This window comes from Ovis aries, chromosome 6, assembly GCF_016772045.2.
Source record: "Ovis aries strain OAR_USU_Benz2616 breed Rambouillet chromosome 6, ARS-UI_Ramb_v3.0, whole genome shotgun sequence".
Lineage (NCBI taxonomy): Eukaryota > Metazoa > Chordata > Mammalia > Artiodactyla > Bovidae > Ovis > Ovis aries.
Window position 1 is genome coordinate 26,408,697 of NC_056059.1, and position 20,953 is coordinate 26,429,649.

General features: G+C 41.8%; 1 pseudogene; it reads left to right on the plus strand.

Annotated features, from left to right (window-relative positions):
• Positions 1 to 3,151: 3,151 nt before the first annotated feature.
• On the plus strand, positions 3,152 to 5,500 carry LOC101123379 (nucleolar RNA helicase 2-like; annotated as a pseudogene).
• The last annotated feature ends 15,453 nt before the right edge of the window (positions 5,501 to 20,953 follow it).

Below are 20,953 nucleotides of genomic sequence, written 5' to 3' on the forward strand. Positions count from 1 at the left end.
ATATTTCCAGAAATCTGGACTGATTTCCTTTAGGATTGACTGGTTTGATCTCCTTGCAGTCTAGGGGATTCTCAAGAGTCTTCTCCAGCACCACAGTTCAGAAGCATCAATTCTTCACTGCTCAGCTTTCTTTATGGTCCAACTCTCACATCTGTACATAACTGCTGGAAAAAATGACAGGTTTGACTATGCAGACCTTTGTCGGTAAAATGATGTCTCTGCTTTTTAATACCCTGTCTAGGTTTGCCATAGCTTTCCTTCCAAGGAGCAAGCATCTTTAATTTCATGGGTGTGGTCACTGTCTGCAATGATTTTGGACCCCCCAAAAATAAAATCTGTCCCTGCTTCCACTTTTTTCCCTTCCATTTGTTGGATCATATGGTAGTTCTATTTTTAGTTTAGTTTTTTTTTTTAAGGAACCTCCATACTGTTCTCCATAGTGGCTGTGCCAATTTATATTCTTACCAACAATGTAGGAGGATTTGCTTTACTTTACACCCTCTCTAGTATTTGTTATTTGCAGACATTTTGATGACGACCATTCTGACTGGTGTGAGGTGGTATCTCATTGTAGTTTTGATTTGTGTTTCTCTAATAATCAGTGATGTTGAGCATCTTTTCATGGGTCTGTTTGCCATCTGTATGTCTTCTTTGGAGAAATATCTATTTAGATCTTCTGCCCATTTTTTGGTTGGGTTTTTTGTTGTGTTGTTATTGAGTTGTATAAGCTGCTAACATTTCGGTTTCTGAGCCTCAGGTTTCTCAACTATAAATTAGAGTTAATAGCATCTTTTGGGGATAATTGTAAAGATCAAATGAGAGAGTGTGTTTAAAATGCAGCATAAAGCTCTATGCACCTTATGAATTTTTTGATACGTGATTTTACTCCAATTTTTTAGCAAAGAGCTTGAAATTCACTGAGGTGAAGGCTACACCTCTAATAAGAAACAAACAAGGATTTGAACTAAGTCTAATCCCAAACCTCTGATCTTTTTTTTAAAAAAATATGCTGCCACATTCAACACATTGAAGTTGTTATTGTGACTATAATTTTTTTCACCATGCATGCTGGAAAGTTTTAACCCTGATATCAACAGTTTCATACGACACTCCACAGGACTCAGTTTCAGCTCTCCTTAAAACCGAGCAAAGAGAAGGTACCCAGGTCTATACTTCCTTTGGTTGCCTGTTTCTCACGGACCTGAAAAGAGGGCACAGCACACGTGTGAATGCCTGTCGCTGTGGCACCAGCAGCCATTACTCAGTGTGTTCTTTGAACACTAAACAATGCAGAGTGAAGAACACATCCTGTGTTTATTCTTTGTCCATTGTTCTCCTGTGCCCCACAACTCAAGGTCTTACAGCAACGTATGGTTGCAAGTGGCTTCAGAGAGTCCTTTCCACCAAGATGATACAATAAAAAGTTACAACCTCCTGACCCTAACCAGCAAAGAAGAATATGCTCGTTGTCTATCAGATGAAGTTACTCATGAAAAATCATATCTATTAGGAAAGCCTGAAAACACACTTCCAAAGGGGAGGGAAAGAATGGAATGTTTTCCTGCTTTCTTGCCTTAGACATCTTTAAGTTGGTGTATAGTCTTGAATTTGAGGAGCATAGTTTCCTTACAAGGAAAAAACACTTCTTTGTTGATTTGGTTTCTCCTCTGGCATCTTTCTTGTAGCCGGCTGTGCAACTTCTATTAATTAACTTAGTGATTCCTCAGTTGCTGCAATATGGAAGGTTCTGATTAGAACACCTATAAATAGCACAGCAGTCATACGATTCACACATGCAACTTCTAAGATATAAAAACTGAAGGTAGTGCCATCTATCATTACTGTGTGTGTCTTCAGGCACCTCATTTCCTTGATTGCTGAAGACCTATACTCTTCTTCTAGCCCAGCACTTGGTGCCTAGCACATGGGAGAGTTGCCCACACCCTCCTTGAAAGGGGCCACAGGTAACAAAGCTCAGAGGCCAGAGCAGGGCACTGTAGTCAGCTCAAGGATTGAACTTTGATTTCAAAGCTGTTTACAATTTAGAATATAAAATAATTATGGGAGCACTAGTGCACTTCTGACTACTGGTTCATAGGCCTGGATTTGGATTGCTTTCTTTTTTCTATAATTTTTAAAAGTTGATATATTGTATTTTCATTTTTATTCAGTTCAAGAAAAAGTTTTCTTTCATCTTCTTCTTTTCTTTTTGGCTGCACTGTATGTGGGAATCTTAATCCCTTGACCAGGGATCAAACCTGTGCCCCCTGCAGTGGAAATGTAGTGTTTTAACCACTGGACCATCAGAGAAGTCCCTGTTCTTTTTTAATTATTATCAAAAAATGATCTTTTCTTTCTGGGATGTGTTCTATGCCCAGTGTAGACAGAATTTCAGAAAATAATAGCAAAAGAAGAAAAAAGAAAACCATATTTTTACTCTCAGAGAAAACTTTTTGTTGTACATGTTTTAAAACATACAGAAGGGTGCAGCTGACACTGTCATGAGCTACGTGATGTTCAGTCGCTCCAGTTGTGTCTGACTCTGTGCAGCTCTGTGACTGTAGCTCACCAGCACCTCTGTCCATGAGATTCTCCAGGCCAAGAATACTGGAGTGGGTTACTGTGCCTTCCTTCAGGGATTCTTCCTGACCCAGGGATCACAACCCACATCTCCTGTGTTTCCTGCATCGCCGGCAGATTCTTTACCCACTGAGCCACGTTGGCTATCCAGTCACTCAGTCAAGTCTAACTCTTTGCAACCCCATGGACTGAAGCACTCCAGGCTTCCCTGTCCTTCACTGTCTTCCTGAGTTTGCTTAAACTCGTGTCAATTGAGTTAGGCCATCCAACCATCTCATCTTCTGTCATCCCTTTCTCCTCCTGCCCTCAGTCTTTCTCAGCCTTAGCATCTTTTCCAATGAAAAGATGCTTTTCACATCAGGCGCCAAACTTCAGCTCCAGCATCAGTCCTTCCAATACATATTCAGGGTTGACTTCCTTTGAGAAGCCCAATACTGTCATACCTCATGTATAATTTTAGCTTTAGAGGTAGGTTGAATATTTTTTCATGTCAGCAAGTATTCATCTACAGAATGATTGTTAATGAAAGTGTCTTAGTCTATAGTGTAGACAATAATGCAGAGAATGCGTTATGCAGATACATTCCGCAGATAGTGTAGGTAATGTGCAATAATTGATATGACCAATTCCCTCCTTTCAGGTATTTAGATTATTTCTAATTTCTCACTATTTTAAACTATGATGTGATAATTATCTTTGTAGAAACATTATTTCCTTCCCTTGAATACCCAGAAGTGAAATTGCTGGGTGAAATAAGTGTGTATTAAGTTTGTTGGTTCATAAGAAATAAATGGCGAAATTCGAGAGAAAAGCCCCAACTTCAGGAATGGATTCCCTGATTCTGGACCTGACTCCAACTCCAAGGAAGCTGCCAGTTAAGAAAACAGTGAGTTAGAGCAGGAAATGACTGTGGAGCAAAAAGAAAGAGCTTTCTCTAGTTTTCCCATATCTGAAGAAACTACTACAGTTCTCAAAGCCTGTGGGTTGACCTTCCTGTTTCCTGTACAAGCAAAGACGTTTCACCATATCTACAGGGGGAAGGATCTGATTGCACAGGCGTGGACAGGAACTGGAAAGACATTCTCCTTTGCTATCCCTTTGGTTGAGAAACTTCTTGGAGAACTGCAAGACCAGAAGAGGGGCTGTGCCCCTGAGGTACTGGTTCTTGCATCCACAAAGGATAATAGAGACTTCAGTGACATCACAAATAAGCTGGCAGTGGCTTGTTTTTATGGTGAAACTCCCTATGGAGGACAAATTGAATGCACGCAGAATGGGATTGATATCCTGGTTGGGACACCAGGTCGTATCAAAGACCATCTGCAGAATGGCAAGCTAGATCTCAACAGACTCGAGCATGTTGTCCTGGATAAAGATGACTAGATGTTGGATATGGGCTTTGCTGATCAAGTGGAACAGATTTTATGTGTGACATACAAGAAAGATTCAGAAGACAATCCCCAACTTTGCTTTTTTCTGCAACTTGCCCCTATTGGGTGTATAATGTTGCTAAGAAATACATGAAATCTACATATGAACAAGTGGACCTGATTGGTAAAAAGATGCAGAAACCTGCAATAACTGTAGAGTATTTGGCTATCAAGTGCCACTGGACTCAGAGGGTAGCAGTCATTGGAGATGTGATCTGAGTATACAGTGGTTTTCAAGGATGCACTATCATATTTTGTGAAATGAAGAAAGAAGCCCAGGAGTTGTCACAGAATGTGGTTGTAACACAGGATGCCCAGTCATTCAGTTCAGTTCAGTCCCTTAGTTGTGTCTGACTCTTTGCAACCCCTGAATTGCAGCACGCCAGGCCTCCCTGTCCATCACCATCTCCCGGAGTTCACTCAGACTCACGTCCATCGAGTCAGTGATGCCATCCAGCCATCTCATCCTCTGTCGTCCCCTTCTCCTCCTGCTCCCAATCCCTCCCAGCATCAGAGTCTTTTCCAATGAGTCAACTCTTCGCATGAGGTGGCCAAAGTACTGGAGTCAGTCCAGTCATTCCACAGAGACATTCCATAGAAGCAAAGGGAAATCACCCTGAAAGGTTTTAGAAATGGTGATTTTGGAGTTTTGGTTACAACCAATGTTGCTGCACATGGGTTAGACATCCCTGAGGTTGATCTGGTTGTTCAGAGCTCTCCACCAAAGGATGTTGAATCCTACATTCATTGCTCTGGGCGAATAAGAAAGCTGGGAGGACCAGGGTTTGCATCTGCTTTTACCAGCACGAAGAATACCAGTTAGCCAAAGTGGAGCAAAAAGCGGGAATTAAATTTAAATGAATAGGTGTTCCTTTTGCAACAGAAATAATAAAAGCTTCTAGCAAAGATGCCATCGGGCTCTTGGACTCTGTGCCTCCCACTCTGATCGGTCACTTCAAGCGGTCAGCTGAGAAGCTGATTCTGGCAGCAGCTCTGGCCCACTTTTCCAGTGCCACCTGGGTAGACCAGCACTCCTTGATCAACTCAGAAGCAGGCTTTTTGACCGTGATCTTGTGGTGCTCAATTGAAATGCCAAACATTAGTTATGTTTGGAAACAACTTGAACAGCAGCTGGGTGATATTGATTCCAAAGTGAAGGGAATGGTCTTAAAGGAAAGCAGGGTGTTTGCTTTGATATCCCTACTGCATCAGTAACAGAAGTACGGGAAAAGTGGCATGATTCACGGCGCTGGCAGCTTTCTGTGGCCACGGAGCAACCAGAGCTAGCAGGTCCATGGGAAGGATATCACAACTTCCGAGGACAGCAGGAAGGCAGTCAAGGCTTCAGGGGATAGCGCGAGGGCAACCGAGGTGTCAGGGGACAGCGGGAAAGAAGTAGAAGCTTCAGGGAACAGAGATCAGGAGGTGGCAACAAAAGTAACAGGTTCCACAACAAAGGCCAGAAGCATTTGGACAGTAATTTGAAGTAGAGGATTTATTTGGCAAAAACAGAACTATGTTCAACAATGTGGAACTGAACATTATTTTTCATACAAAGTATTTTTGTATTTTTCATACAGAAATATCATTTGTCTTTCATTTTACATGTGTGTATATTTAATCAACAAGGGCTTTTAACGTTTAGATTGTGAATCTTTGTTAAATCTTTTTAATATTTTTCACCTTTGTCATTTTGTTTATAATAGATTTCTCCCTCCAAAGACTGATTAGCCAGTTCTTTTGTTTTTACCTTGGACACTTAATTTATCTAGAATTTAGTTTGAATTATACTTCAAAGTTGGAGAAAGCGATGGCACCCCGCTCCAGTACTCTTGCCTGGAAAATCCCATGGACGGAGGAGCCTGGAAGGCTGCAGTCCGTGGGGCCGCTGAGAGTTGGACACGACTGAGCGACTTCACTTTCACTTTTCCCTTTCATGCATTGGAGAAGGAAATGGCAACCCACTCCAGTGTTCTTGCCTGGAGAATCCCAGGGACAGGGGAGTCTGCTGGGCTGCCGTCTATGGGGTCGCACAGAGTCGGACACGACTGAAGCGACTTAGCAGCAGCAGCAGCAGCATACTTCAAAGTAAAGATCTAATATTTTTTTTCCCAAAGACGTAACCAATTTTCTCACAATCATTTATTGAACAGCCTACCTTTATCATACATTAAATACTAATGAATCCTCAGGTTTGATGTTGTTTCTTTCTTTTTCTTTAATTTAATTTTTTTGGCTGCTCTGTATGGCTTACAAGATCTTAGTTCCCCAACCAGGGATTGAACCTGGGCCCTCGGCAGTGAAAGCCCAGAATCCTAACCACTAGGCAACCAGGGAACTTCCCTCAGTTTTTTGTTTTTAGATTTTTGTTAGGGTATAGTTGATTTATAGCATTGTATTAGTTTTAGGTGTATAGTAAAGTGAATCTGTTATATCAATATATGTACATATATTCACTCTTTTTCAGATTTTTTTTCCCATATAGGCCACTATGCAGTATTGAGTAGAATTTCCTATACTATGCAGTAGGCCCTTATTAGTTATCTATTTTATATATGGTAGTATGCATATGTCAGTCCCAATCTTCCAGTTTATCTTTCACACCCCCTTACCCCCTGTACCCATAAAAATAAAGATGCTTATTTTCTACACCTGTGACTCTATTTCTTTTTTTGTAGGAGAGTTCATTTGTATCTTTTTTTTTTTTTTAAGATTCTACATATAAGATATTGTCTTTCTCTGTCTGACTTCATTCAGTATGACAGTCTCTAGGTCCACTCATGTTGCTGCAAATGGCATTGTTTTGTTCTTTTTTATGACTAACAGTCCTTGCACATGTGTACACATCTTCTTTCTTCATTCCTCTGCTGACGGACGTTTAGGTCACTTCTATGTCCTGCCTTTTCTAAATAGTGTTGCAATGGACATTGAGGTGTATGTATCTTTTTGGAGTATGATTTTTCTCTGGATATATGCCCACAGTGGGGTTGCTGGATCACATGGTAGTTCTGTTTTTAGTTTTTTAAAGAGCCTCCGTACTGTTATCCATAGTGGCTGTACCAGCTTATGTTCCCACCAATAGTGTAGGAAGCTTTCCTTTACTCCACATTCTCTCTAGTGTTAACTGTTTGTAGATTTTTTGATGATGGCCATTCTGGCCAGTGTGAAGTGTTACTTCATTGTAACTTTTATTCACAGTTTTCTAATAATTAGTGATGTCCCTCGGGTTTGTTTTTAATGAAGAAGCAAGACAGGGCAGATAAGCCCTTTAGCACACAGCAAGGGCTGTTGTCTTAGTCATGACTGTTCCTGTGAAGCATGACTACAGACTAGAAACGAAGGGATGAAACTTTAAAATGTAAGTGAAAAAAATTTAAAGATTAATAAAATGTAGATTGTTATTCTCAAGTGTCTAAAAGATGCTGAGATATAGCTTTCTCCCAAATTTTCTTTGATGTGGTTGTTTTAAAAAATGTGGCCTCAATTTAATGAGTACGCATAAATTATGTATACATTAAAATTTTTTTCTCTTACTAGTCCACACAAGCGCTCTTCATAAATAATGCATTATTAAGAAATCTCTTCTAGTACAATCAATTTGTGATTGGTTACAAATGCATAGCAGGTAAGTATATTAAAGCTAGAGATCCATTGTTGGGATTTTTTAATTCAAATAAAAATAGGAGAAAAGATGTCCCTTATCCCTTCCATTAGGTCCAGTGCTAAACTATCCATAACTGACAAATTTTATTTCAGTGACACTTAAAAAAGTGTCACTAAATAAAGTGTCACTTCTAAGTGACACTTAGAGAAGATTCCATATTGCCCCTTGGTATAATCCATTTTCACATTTAATACAGATTTTCACATTTAATGTAAGATTTTCACATTTGATACAGATTTTCATTAATACAGAAATCCCTCATGCAGCAGTTTAAGCTGTATCTCACTTTTTTTTTTTAAAGCAATGTATTGATATAGTTCCCTGTGTTATATAATAAATCCTTGTTGTTTATTGTTTTCTGAATAGCAGTGTGTATCTGTTAATCCCATACTCCTAATTTATCCATTCTGCCCCCTCCTTCCCCTTTGGTAACCATAAGTTTGCTTTCTATGTCTGTGAGTCTGTTTCTATCTTGTGAATAAGTTCGCTTGTATTGTTTTTTAGATTCCATGTACAGGTGCTGTTACACGACGTTTGTCTTTCTCTTTCTGACTTAGTACGGTAATCTCTAGGTTTATCCGTGTTGCTGCACACGGCAGTGTTTCATTGTTTTTAATGGCTGAGCGATTCCGTATGTACCACATCTTTATCCATTCATCTGACATTTGGGTTGCTTCCATATCTTATCTGCTGTAAAAGGTGCTACAATGGACATTTGGATGCAGGCATCTTTTCAAATTAGATTTTTTGCCCTTTATGGGTATATGCCGAGAAGTGGGATTGTTGGATCATGTGGTAGCTCTATTTTTAGTTTTTTTAAGGAACCTCCATACTGTTCTCCACAGTGGCTATGCTGTGATATACATTATCACCAACAGTGTCGGAGGGTTCTCTTTTCTTTGCACCCTCTCCAGCATTTATTATTTGAAGATTTTTTGATGATAGCCATTCTGACCGGTGTGAGGTGATACCTCACAGTAGTTTTTATTTGCATTTCTTTAATAGCGATGTTGAGCATCTTTTCATGAGCTTGTTGGCTATCTGTATGTCTCTTTGGAGAAATGTCTATTTAGGTCTTTTGCCCATTTTTTGATTGAGTTTTTTTTTTTTTATATTGAGTTGTATGAGCTGTTTGTATATTTTGGAAAAAGAGCCCTTGTCCATCACATCATTTGCAAAATTTTCCACCAGTCTGTAAGTTATCTTTTCGTTTTGTTCATGGTTTCCTTTGCTGTGCAAAGGCTCACTAATTTGTTTAGGCTCCATCTGTTAATTTTGCTTTCATTTCTTTTGCCTTTGGAGAATGAGCTAAGAAAATATTGCTATGATTTATGTTGGAGAATAGGCAAAAGTCTATGTTCTCGTCCAGGAGTTTTATGGTGTCACATTTTATGCTCAAGTCTTTAAGCCACTTTGAAGCCGTTTAACCTTTTTTGTAAACTTAATTCTTAAATAGTGACTTTCTTCAGGCTATTGTCCCTCAGGCTTCATTTCTCCAAGTTGAACAATCCCAACCCAATATGCAGACCAAATCAGTATACTTTCTCTTATATTTATCTGGTGTGCAAGAACATCTGAGGAGCCACTGACACTAACTGAGACTCAAAGAGCCTGCCCTCACACTCACACACACAAACCTATGAGCAGGTGACATTCCCTCACTTAAAAAAAAATATTTAAGATTGACTCCAAATTTTCCATTTTAATTTTGGCAAAATGTCTTTTATTCTGCTGAAACGAAGACAAACTATAATACACTGAGTTGGCATTTCATCTTAGTGAAAAATCTGAGCAAAGCCCAAGAGGATCCCTCACCATAGAGGGGCCACGGCTTGGCTGTGGGGAGGCAGAGGATTGCCAGGCCATGTTGGTGGTAAATATAAGTTTGTCAGGCCATGTTGGTGGTTGAATATAAGTTTCCAGCACTTGCTGTCATTGTGCATAGAGCTCTGCTCTGAGCCTGAGCTTTCAGGAAGGAGTTTATCCTTTCCTGGGGGGCGAGAGCAAACAAATGACGCATCCATGTTAACAGAGAGGATGGATACACAAAGAATTCCAGCTGCAGAGCTGCGTGCTTGGGTGTAGGAATGGCAAATGACATGGGACAGAATCCCAGTGCGAATTTGTTGTAAAGACAGATTCAGTAGGTTTGAGGGCTATGTTGTAGGTCAAAGGACCTTAAGCAAATAACTAGGCACAAGGGAGGTTAGTCACATTTGGGCTTTCAACAGAGGGATCTACAGCCCAGATGCCTCGTCAACATCTTTGAGAGATGATTTTATTCCCTAGGCCCATTTTCCTCCACCGCATCTCTTCATCCATAGCTATATGCCTTCCTAATTCCTATTGGCCCTGGGGGGTGGGGAGGGGAGCTTTAGGTGTGGGGCCCAGAGACTCTCTATGTGGAGTCAACTCATTTCAGGTGGGTCTTGGCTGATATGAGACGATGCCTGGGGTAAGAATACTAGGGAATTTAATAACTTTACACTGGTTGCCTAGTGAAAATTGGCTGAGTGACTGCACAGGTGTCCTGCTCGTTCTTTTATCCTTAACGTATAGATTTGCCTTGAGATCTCCCCACTTACACCTGCTTGCTCCTCAAGAGGTAAGTCTGGAAGGACACACGAATCATCTAGTTTAAAGAACTGTCCTGATGAACCGTGCTATCTCTGCAGTTTGAGCTGGTCAGAGCTCCAAGATGGGCAAGTCCTCAGGTCCAGGGTCTTAGCCAAATGTGTGGCTGAGTTTTTTGGCAAGCTAATGCTTTGGCACTCCTTCAACTAATAGTTCAAAAATACTCTAGACTCTTCAGGTCCCTAGTTGAGGGAGATGCCAAGAGCTTGGGTAGAGATGTAGGACATGAGGCAACACTCAGTGTCCCCTCCGTTAACCCAGAAGTTCTGCTCTGGCCTGGCTTCACTAAGGAAAACTAAAATTTAGTCGTTAATTGCACTTGTCTTTCTTAGAAAATGGTTAGTTGGCCAACTATTCTTGTTTCTGTTTATAAGGATGCCTCTTAGAGGTTCTAATTCCCAGCACAGGGAACTTTATGTCTTTGAACCAGAGCTTGCTTTCTCTGAGAAGTTTGGTGAATAAATTTTCACCCTCTCATTGTATTTTCAGTGGTTTGTTTTTTTAAATACACATATTGGATCTCTTGGAAATTTTCCTACTGGCCCATATCATGGTGTAATCTACATGGGCAGAGCTTCCCATTGGCCACCTCTGCTCTATTACTTTTTGAGTTAGCTCAGGGCAAACAGAAAAGGGTATAAGGACAACTTGCTTCATAACCAATTCAAAGCAATTCACAGAATGCTCTGTTCCAGGTTTTGTCTTCAAATTGCATCAGGCAGGAAGTGTTTTTCAGCAGGTGGTTTAAGCTCTGAGGGATTGTTTTCTTTTAGGAAACAATCCCTTATCACCAAAAAGCTTGAGGCCCCAGGAAAGGTCTTTATTATTTTAACTTGGGCACATGGTGTTTGTCCAGCTGCTCTGAACTTTCATGGCGTGAGGGCAGCAGCTGGGGATGGGAACAGCCCTTGAAGGTGACCGAGGGAGCCTTCTGGGAGGGGAAGCAGCCTCTGGACAGAACCACGAAGAACAAAGGGTGCCTGCATTCTTATGGCCCTTGCTGGTGAACCCACTTCATGGTAGTGACAGCGAAAGGCCACCCTGTCAACAGTTTGTGGCACAATCTTCAGGGAAATGAGTTTGTGTGGGCCCCACTTCATCAGGTTCAGATCAGTTCAGACGCTCAGTCATGTCCGACACTTTGCGGACCCCATGAATTGCAGCACACCAGGCTGCCCTGTCCATCACCAACTCCCGGAGTTCATTCAGACTCATGTCCATCGAGTCGGTGATGCCATCCAGCCATCTCATCTTCTGTCATCCCCTTCTCCTCCTGCCCTCAATCCCTCCCAGCATCACAGTCTTTTCCAATGAGTCAACTCTTCGCATGAGGTGGCCAAAGTATTGGAGCTTCAGCTTCAGCATCAGTCCTTCCAATGAATACCCAGGACTGATCTCCTTTAGAATGGACTGGTTGGGTCTCTTTGCAGTCCAAGGGACTCTCAAGAGTCTTCTCCAACACCACAGTTCAAAAGCATCAATTCTTCGGCGCTCAGCTTTCTTCACAGTCCAACTCTCACATCCATACATGACCACTGGAAAAATCATAGCCTTGACTGAACGAATCTTTCTTGGCAAAGTAATGTCTCTGCTTTTCAAAATGCTATCTAGGTTGGTCACAACTTTCCTTCCAAGGAGTAAGCGTCTTTTCATTTCATGGCTGCATTCACCATCTGCAGTGATTTTGGCGCCCCCAAAAATAAAGTCTGACACTGTTTCCACTCTTTCCCCATCTATTTGCCATGAAGTGATGGGACCAGATGCCATAATCTTCGTTTTCTGAATGTTGAGCTTTAAGCCAGCTTTTTCACTCTCGTCTTTTACTTTCATCAAGAGGCTTTTTAGTTCCTCTTCACTTTCTGCCATAAGGGTGGTGTCATCTGCATATCTGAGGTTATTGATATTTCTCCTGGCAATCTTGATTCCAGCTTGTGCTTCTTCCAGCCCAGCGTTTCTCATGATGTACTCTGCATATAAGTTAAATAAGCAGGGTGACAATATACAGCCTTGATGTACTCCTTTTTCTATTTGGAATCAGTCTGTTGTTCCATGTCCAATTCTAACTGTTGCTTCCTGACCTGCATACAGATTTCTCAAGAGGCAGGTCAGGTGGTCTGGTATTCCAGTCTCTTTCAGAATTTTCCACAGTTTATTGTGATCCACACAGTCAAAGGCTTTGGCATAGTCAATAAATCAGAAATAGATGTTTTTCTGGAACTCTCTTGCTTTTTCCATGATCCAGCGGATGTTGGCAATTTGATCTCTGGTTCCTCTGCCTTTTCTAAAACCAGCTTGAACATCTAGAAGTTCATGGTTCACGTACTGCTGAAGCCTGGCTTGGAGAACTTTGAGCATTACTTCACTAGCGTGTGAGATGAGTGCAATTGTGCGGTAGTTTGAGCATTCTTTGGCATTGCCTTTCTTTGGGATTGAAATGAAAACTGACCTTTTCCAGTCCTGTGGCCACTGCTGAGTTTTCCAAATGTGCTGGCATCTTGAGTGCAGCGCTTTCACAGCATCATCTTTCAGGATGTGAAATAGCTCTACTGGAATTCCATCACCTCCACTAGCTTTGTTGGTAGTGATGCTTTCTAAGGCCCACTTGACTTCACATTCCAGGATGTCTGGCTCTAGGTGAGTGATCTCACCATCATGATTATCTGTGTCATGAAGATCTTTTTTGTACAGTTCTTCTGTGTATTCTTGCCACCTCTTCTTAATATCTTCTGTTTCTGTGAGGTCCAGATCATTTCTGTCCTTTATTGTGTCCATCTTTGCATGAAATGTTTTCTTGATATCTCTAATTTTCTTGAAGAGATCTCTAGTCTTTCCCATTCTGTTGTTTTCCTCTATTTCTTTGCATTGATCTCTGAGGAAGGCTTTCTTATCTCTCCTTACTATTCTTAGGAACTCTGCATTCAGATGCTTATATCTTTCCTTTTCTCCTTTGCTTTTCACTTCTCTTCTTATCACAGCTATTTGTAAGGCCTCCTCAGACAGCCATTTTGCTTTTTTGCATTTCTTTTTTTGGGAATGGTCTTGATCCCTATCTCCTGTACAATGTCACCAATCTCTGTCCATAGTCCATCAGGCACTCTATCAGGTCTAGTCCCTTAAATCTATTTCTCACTTCCACTGTATAATCATAAGGGATTTGATCAGGAGGTCAGGAGGTGTGGTGGTGAGGGGATACCCCTCGTCCAAGGTAAGGAGCAGTGGCTGCACTTTGCTGAAGCAGCCATGAAGAGTTACCCCACGTCCAAGGGAAGAGAAACCCAAGTAAGATGGTAGGTGTTGCAAGAGGGCATCACAGGGCAAACACACTGAAACCATAATCACAGAAAACTAGCCAATCTGATCACACGGACCATAGCCTTGTCTAACTCAATGAAACTAAGCCATGCAGTGTGGGGCCACCCAAGACAGATGGGTCATGATGGAGAGGTCTAACAGAATATGGTCCAGGGAATGTGGAGAAGGGAATGGCAAACTACTTCAGTATTCTTGCCTTGAGAGCCCCATGAACAGTATGAAAAGGCAAAATGATAGGATACTGAAAGAGGAACTCCCCAGGTCGGTAAGTGCCCAATATGCTACTGGAGATCAGTGGAGAAATAACTCCAGAAAGAATGAAGGGATGGAGCCAAAGAAAAAACAATACCCAGCTCTGGATGTGACTGGTGATAGAAGCAAGGTCCGATGCTGTAAAGAGCAATATTGCATGGGAACCTGGAATGTCAGGTCCATGAATCAAGGCAAATTGGAAGTGGTCAAACAGGAGATGACAAGAGTGGACGTCGACATTCTAGGAATCAGCAAACTAAAATGGACTGGAATGGGTGAATTTAACTCAGATGACCATTATATCTACTACTGCAGGCAGGAATCCCTTAGAAGCCATCATGGTCAACAAAAGAGTCTGAAATGCAGTACTTGGATGCAATCTCAAAAACGACAGAATGATCTCTGTTCGTTTCCAAAGCAAACCATTCAATATCATGGTAATCCAAGTCTATGCTCAAACCAGTAATGCTGAAGAAGCTGAAGTTGAATGGTTCTATGAAGACCTACAAGACCTTTTAGAACTAACACCCAAAAAAGATATCCTTTTCATTATAGGGGACTGGAATGCAAAAGTAGGAAGTCAAGAAACACCTGGAGTAACAGACAAATTTGGCCTTGGAGTATGGAATGAATTAGGGCAAAGGCTAATAGAGTTTTGCCAAGAGAACACACTGGTCCTAGCAAACACCCTCTTCCAACAACACAAGAGAAGACTCTACACATGGACATCACCAGATGGTCAACACCAAAATCAGATTGATTCTATTCTTTGCAGCCAAAGATGGACAAGCTCTATACAGTCAGCAAAAGCAAGACTGGGAGCTGACTGTGACTCAGATCATGAGCTCCTTATTGCCAAATTCAGACTTAAATTGAAGAAAGTAGGGAAAACTACTAGACCATTCAGGTACGACCTAAATCAAATCCCTTATGATTTCATCAAGAGAAGGACTCAATACTTGGCCAGATGCTAGAGTTTGCTTGAAGGACAGAGACCCCCAGGGTGTCATACATGTCCATGCACGTATCCTTGGAGCTGTCTGGACTGTTTTCTGGCCTTTAGGGTTCAGACCTTTTTAAAAGCATTTGAAATAAAGCAGCACTGCAAGAGAAGGTCAAAATTATTTCAGCTGAGTCAAGAATTCCTAGTTTAAGCAAGTCAGTCAGGGGTCCTCAATTGGATGTCAGTAAGGGAACTTCCCTGGTGATTCACACCATAAGGAATCTGCCTGCAATGCAGGAGACCTGGGTTTGATCCCTGGGTTAGGAAAAATCCCCTGGAGAAGGGAATGGCAACCCACTCCAGTATTCTTGCCTGGAGAATCCCATGGACAGAGGAGCCTGACGGTTACAGTCCATGGGGTCGCAGAGAGTCAGACAAGACCGAGTGACTAACGGTGCACAGCTACTACTAAGGTGAATTCAGTCAGTGATTAGCTTGGTTTGCAGGGTGATTTAAAAATACATATATTGCAAGCCCTGCACAAAGAAGTAATAATTCCTGCTGAAGTTCAGGATTTCTGTGGAGGCCCACAAGGGGTTCTTGGAGGAAACACATGATGGAACAGGCTTTCTGGTAGCCTTCTAAGCCTTGTGGCCTTGGAATAAGCTGCAGAACCAAATAGCAATGGGCCCCACCTTTGGAGTGTTTGAGCCTCTCCCCTCCTGAGTGTGGCTCAGAGCAAGATTAAGAAGTCTCCTGTTGGCAGCAGATAAAGGGATCAATGGAGGCAGGAGCAGCTGAGGCCTCACGAAAATTTACATAAGCCTGCTAGAAGTGGGGGCTCAGAGGCCCAGAAGGGAACCAGACCAAAAGAAAACATCTGTAATGAGCTGTGAGGGCAAGTGAGCTGCAGAGGTTGGAGCAGGCGCCTCCCCACCTACAGAACAATCAGGCAGCTGCCAAAGCAAACCTTTCTCCAGTTGGGATTTCTTTTATTGTCAGGCCTCCCTTCCCAGGGCTGCCAGCCTTTGAAGTAGTCCTCAGTGTGAAAAACTAAGGGGGGTGCACACATAAGAGGGCCTTTGAAAAAGGCTTGGGGAAGTAGCTGAGCTTGGCAGAGAGCAATTGCAAGGTGAGGAGGATAAGGAAGACTTGGAGGGAGACCAGATTGGGTTGGATGGCTGAACAACTTAGGGGTGGCAGGGCTTATTAAAGCAACAAGCCCTACAGCTCCACCAGGGCGGCCGCAGCCAGCACCGTGCACATGCGTCCTACTTCAGTGTGGCCTGGGGACCTCGATCCTATGCCTGCCACAATGGCAGAATAGTTAAAATGACCTCAGTGACTGCACTCCGAACCACTAAGGATCGTTTTCCTTTCGAAAAAAAATCCTTTGTTGATCTATGTTCATGAGTAAAAAGTAATTATTTGAACATTTAACAGTGCTACTTACTGACTAGCAAAATCTAGTGAGTAAGGTATAGGTGGCAGAATAATAATGAGAAATTCGTTCCTGGACTACTCTCCTATCTGACTCAGAAATGTGGGGCTTGTCCTGGCTCCTCTGGAGACTTGCAAGAAACAGAGTAGAGAGGCAAAGGGAAAAGCAACTTTACCCTTTTAGGGCAAACCCGGAAGACTCTGGTGTACGCCTGGAGAGGTTTACCAAGAGGGTATAAGTAAAGCAGGTACCTCATCAGCCCTGCCACTAACCCTGATAAACAGCTCTGAGCCTAAGAGAGGCAGGAGAGTTCACAGTTGAGGAGAAGTGTAAAATGTAGCATAAAGTCCTTGTGCGTGAGTGCCAACTTGCTCAGTCATGTTGGGCTCTTTGCGACCCCAGGGACTGTAGCCCACCAGGCTCCTCTGTCCATGGATTTCTCCAGGCAAGAATACTGGAGTGAGTTGCCGTGCCCTCCTTCAGGGCATCTTCTCAACCTAGGGACTGAATCCATGTCGCCCCTGGCTCCTGAGATACAGGCGGATTCTTCACCGCTGAGCCATCAAGGAAGTCCATGCCCCTATATGCTGAAATGAGCCCTGTGCGGAGGATGATATGACCAAATGTTTCCTGATGGTTTGAGGGATCCAAGACTAGAGACAACTCCTGCCCTGTTTCGAGGTGTGTGTGGGGAAGGCCAGCAGGACAATGGCATGGAAGAGCTAAGTGGGAGGAGACTAGAGACCCCATCTGATGTGGGGATGGAAGGGGATCCAGAAGATTTTTCAGGTAAGGAGGTTAATTCAGAAGAAAGAGAAGGAGCAGGTCTGCTCCAGTCCAAGGGAAGGACCAGGCAGCAGGAGGGGGTGGGAGGCCTCTGCCCGTGAAGGGAGGAGGTCACTGCTGCAGTCTTAGAGGCATCACCAGCCCCACGTGCTGAGCGGCAGCAGGACACAAACCCATATGTAGGTGGGCTTTTAGCGTTTCCACAAGTGAGACCCATGGGTAGTATACCAAGAACTAAACTAACTCGGGTTGCCTAGCGTGGGGCTGCTATAGAAAGATCCCAGAGAGGACCTACTTCCCTCCCCTAAGGATCCCACTCAGTATTTTATATAACCCCTGGGAGTTTAGGAGAGCCACATTGGAGAAGGAAATGGCAATCCACTCCAGTGTTCTTGTCTGGAGAATCCCAGGGATGGGCGAGCCTAGTGGGCTGCCATCTATGGGGTCGCACTGAGTCAGACACGACTGAAGCAACTTAGCAGCAGCAGCAGCAACATCCTGAGGAAGGGGGAACTCCAGAATAGACCTAAATTGCAAGTTAGAAGATACTGGCCAGGGTTGAGAAGAGCCAGAGTAGCACTCAGAATGTGGCAGAGAGCTGGTTCAGCTCTAGGAACTAACACTCTTCAGGGCCTGAGGGCAAATGGAGGAAGTGCTTAAGTAAGAGAAAAGACGATTGAACTTGTCAGTCTTCCTGTCAGATAGCACTAATACAATAAATAGATCCTTGCAGAGTGAGGAATCATTTAGTAGTGATGGCAAGTGCCCATTTATTTTGCTTCTCTTTAGAATCCTATTTACGGAGGGAGAGGTGTTCACCTCTCAGATGATTCACCTTACTCTTAAATTTATACTATGTGGTTATAGGTCAGTGGTTCTGGGGACCCCCGAAGTCCCAGACACCTTTTCAGGGTCTAGAGATCATGTTATTTTTTTTCTTAATACTGCTACCGCTACTGCTAAGTCACTTCAGTTGTGTCCAACTCTGTGTGACCCCATAGACGGCAGCCCACCAGGCTCCCCCGTCCCTGGGATCCTCCAGGCAAGAATACTGGAGTGGGTTGCCATTTCCTTCTCCAATGCATGAAAGTGAAAAGTGAAAGTGAAGTCGCTCAGTCGTGTCCGACCCTCAGCGACCCCATGGACTGCAGCCTACCAGGCTCCTCCGTCCATGGGATTTTCCAGGCAAGAGTACTGGAGTGGGGTGCCATTGCCTTCTCCGTTTGTCAGTACTACTAAGACTGTATTTGCCCTTTTCATTCTCATGCTTTCTAGAGTATATAGTGGAGTTTTCTAGAGGTTGCAAGACATGTAATGTCATCTGTGCTCTGGGAGCTAATGGAATTTGTGCTTATACATTCTTGTGTTTTACAAACTTCCTAGCGTTAATTCTAACATAAAGGCTTTTTGGAGTCCTCAACAACTTTCAGTAGCTTAAGGAGTCTTGAGACCAAAAATTTAAGAACCCGAGGTCTAGGTATAACATGAATGAAAGTAAGATATTAATTCTTACATTGGAAACTTGATGTACATTTAGTATTAGAACTGCAAATGGCTTTATTTTTATAAAAAGTATTAAATGTGACTGAATTAATTTATAAAATATTTTTCAAAATCCAGATATATTTAAATGCTTTTTAAAAATTGTTAACTATTTGTTATAATTTGTATCTCCCTTTCAATTTAATATCTGCTTTTAAGTATCTTAGAAGAAAAGTAATTTTTAAAAATGTAAATGAAAGTTCAGTTCAGTTCAGTCGCTCAGTCATGTCTGACTGTTTTTGGACCCCATGAGGCACGGCAGGCCTCGATGTCCATCACCAACTCCCAGAGTTCACTCAGACTCACATCCATCGAGTCAGTGATGCCATCCAGCCATCTCATCCTCTGTTGTCCCCTTCTCCTCCTGCCCCCAATCCCTCCCAGCATCAGAGTCTTTTCCAATGAGTCAACTCTTCCCATGAGGTGGCCAAAATACTGGAGTTTCAGCTTTAGCATCATTCCTTCCAAAAGAAATCCCAGGGCTGATCTCCTTCAGAATGGACTGGTTGGATCTCCTTGCAGTCCAAGGGACTCTCAAGAGTCTTCTCCAGCACCACAGTTCAAAAGCATCAATTCTTCGGTGCTCAGCCTTCTTTACAGTCCAACTCTCATATCCATACATGACTACTGGAAAAACCATAGCCTTGACTAGACGGACCTTAGTTGGCAAAGTAATGTCTCTGCTTTTGAATATGCAGTCTAGGTTGGTCATAACTTTTCTTCCAAGGAGTAAGCATCTTTTAATTTCATGGCTAGAGTCACCATCAGCAGTGATTTTGGAGCCCCCAAAAATAAAGTCTGACACTGTTTCCACTGTTTCCTCATAAATAAAAGTACATAACAATTTTTTTTTATTTCCACTAATGTACTTTTAAAATGAAAAATGTATACAAATTGTGCACCCTTTGAATGAAATTACATTTTAATTTTAATCCATCAAGTATTTGCTGTCAATAGAATGCAAGTTAAGTAAGAATCTTCATTATAACAACAGATGAGGTGGTCACCATTGTAGAAATAAGCATGAAATAAAGGCAAGAAAAATACATTTTATGGAATAATGTATAATTAATTAAAGGCAAGCCCTTACCCATGGGCCTTTCAGGTCTCTTGTGCCTCTCTTGCCTTCTGAAGTGGCCTACACTCTGTCTGTGGAGTGTGTTTCTCCCTGAATAAACCTTTTTTCACTTTATCGTGGCTTGCTCTTGAATTCTTTCCTGCACAGAGACAAGAACCCACACTTGGCAGCTGTCCCAGGGACTTGGACGTGACCTGGGATGTGACCATCCTCTTGCACCCCACTCTCTGTCCCGCAGCAACACTCGAACTGCTTCCGACCTTGTCCCCTCAAACCCTTACCAGCTCTGAGCATTCTTTTTCTCTTTAATCTTTGTCAATTTCACAGACCACTATGAGATCTCAGGATTATTTTAATATATATTTCTTTGATTACTAGTGAAATTAAACATATTTTATTATGTCTATTGGCCATTTTTACACCCTTTATGAACTGTTTTTTATACTACTGTCCTTTGCCTATTTTTCAATTGGGATAACTGGCTTTTTAAAATTGATTTTTAAGAGTATTTCTTTTCTAGAGTTATACTTTATCCTTTAGCCTACTTTAAAGCTTTAGCATTCCTTGGAAAAGATTTTTTTTTCTGATGAACAGATTAGAAGTGTGTGTTTATTATAGAAAAATTAAAACCCAGAAGATACAGAGAAAGAGTAAAAATGATCTATTGTTCTACCATGTTTTCTTCTTTTTTTAAATGTACAAATGGAAAATTCTCCCATTTCTCCCCCTATAACTCTGTCAACCTTCAGAATACATTCTTTTAGCAGAACACTTATTTGCATATTAAACATATGATTTTAATTCTTCTTTCATCTTTATCATTGTCATCATCATTATGATCATGAAGAACCTTTGTAATCATTTCTATTGATTTTTTTTTTCTATTATGTTCTCTAGCTTTTCTAAGAAAGGCCACTTGCACTCCCAAGGATATATACATAACCAACTCTATATTCTTTAGAAAATGGCTTCATTTAAAAAAAAATTAACTCTTTAATTCATCTGGAATTTATTCTGGCATATGATGTAAAGTAAACATTTAACTTTATATTGGTTACATGGTTATTCACATCCTATATTGAACTGTCTATCCCTTTTGAACTGATTTCAAAAGTCAGATTCATCATTTAATGTTTTTTTATATGCTTTTGGACTTTGCATTTTGGCCCCAGATTTGCACATTTAAAGATCTGGCAAGACAGATATAATTGATTACTCATGTTTTTGGAAGTTTTCTGGCTATTCTTACTGGTTCACTTTTCGGATGAATTAGTATTGGTAATTATGTTAA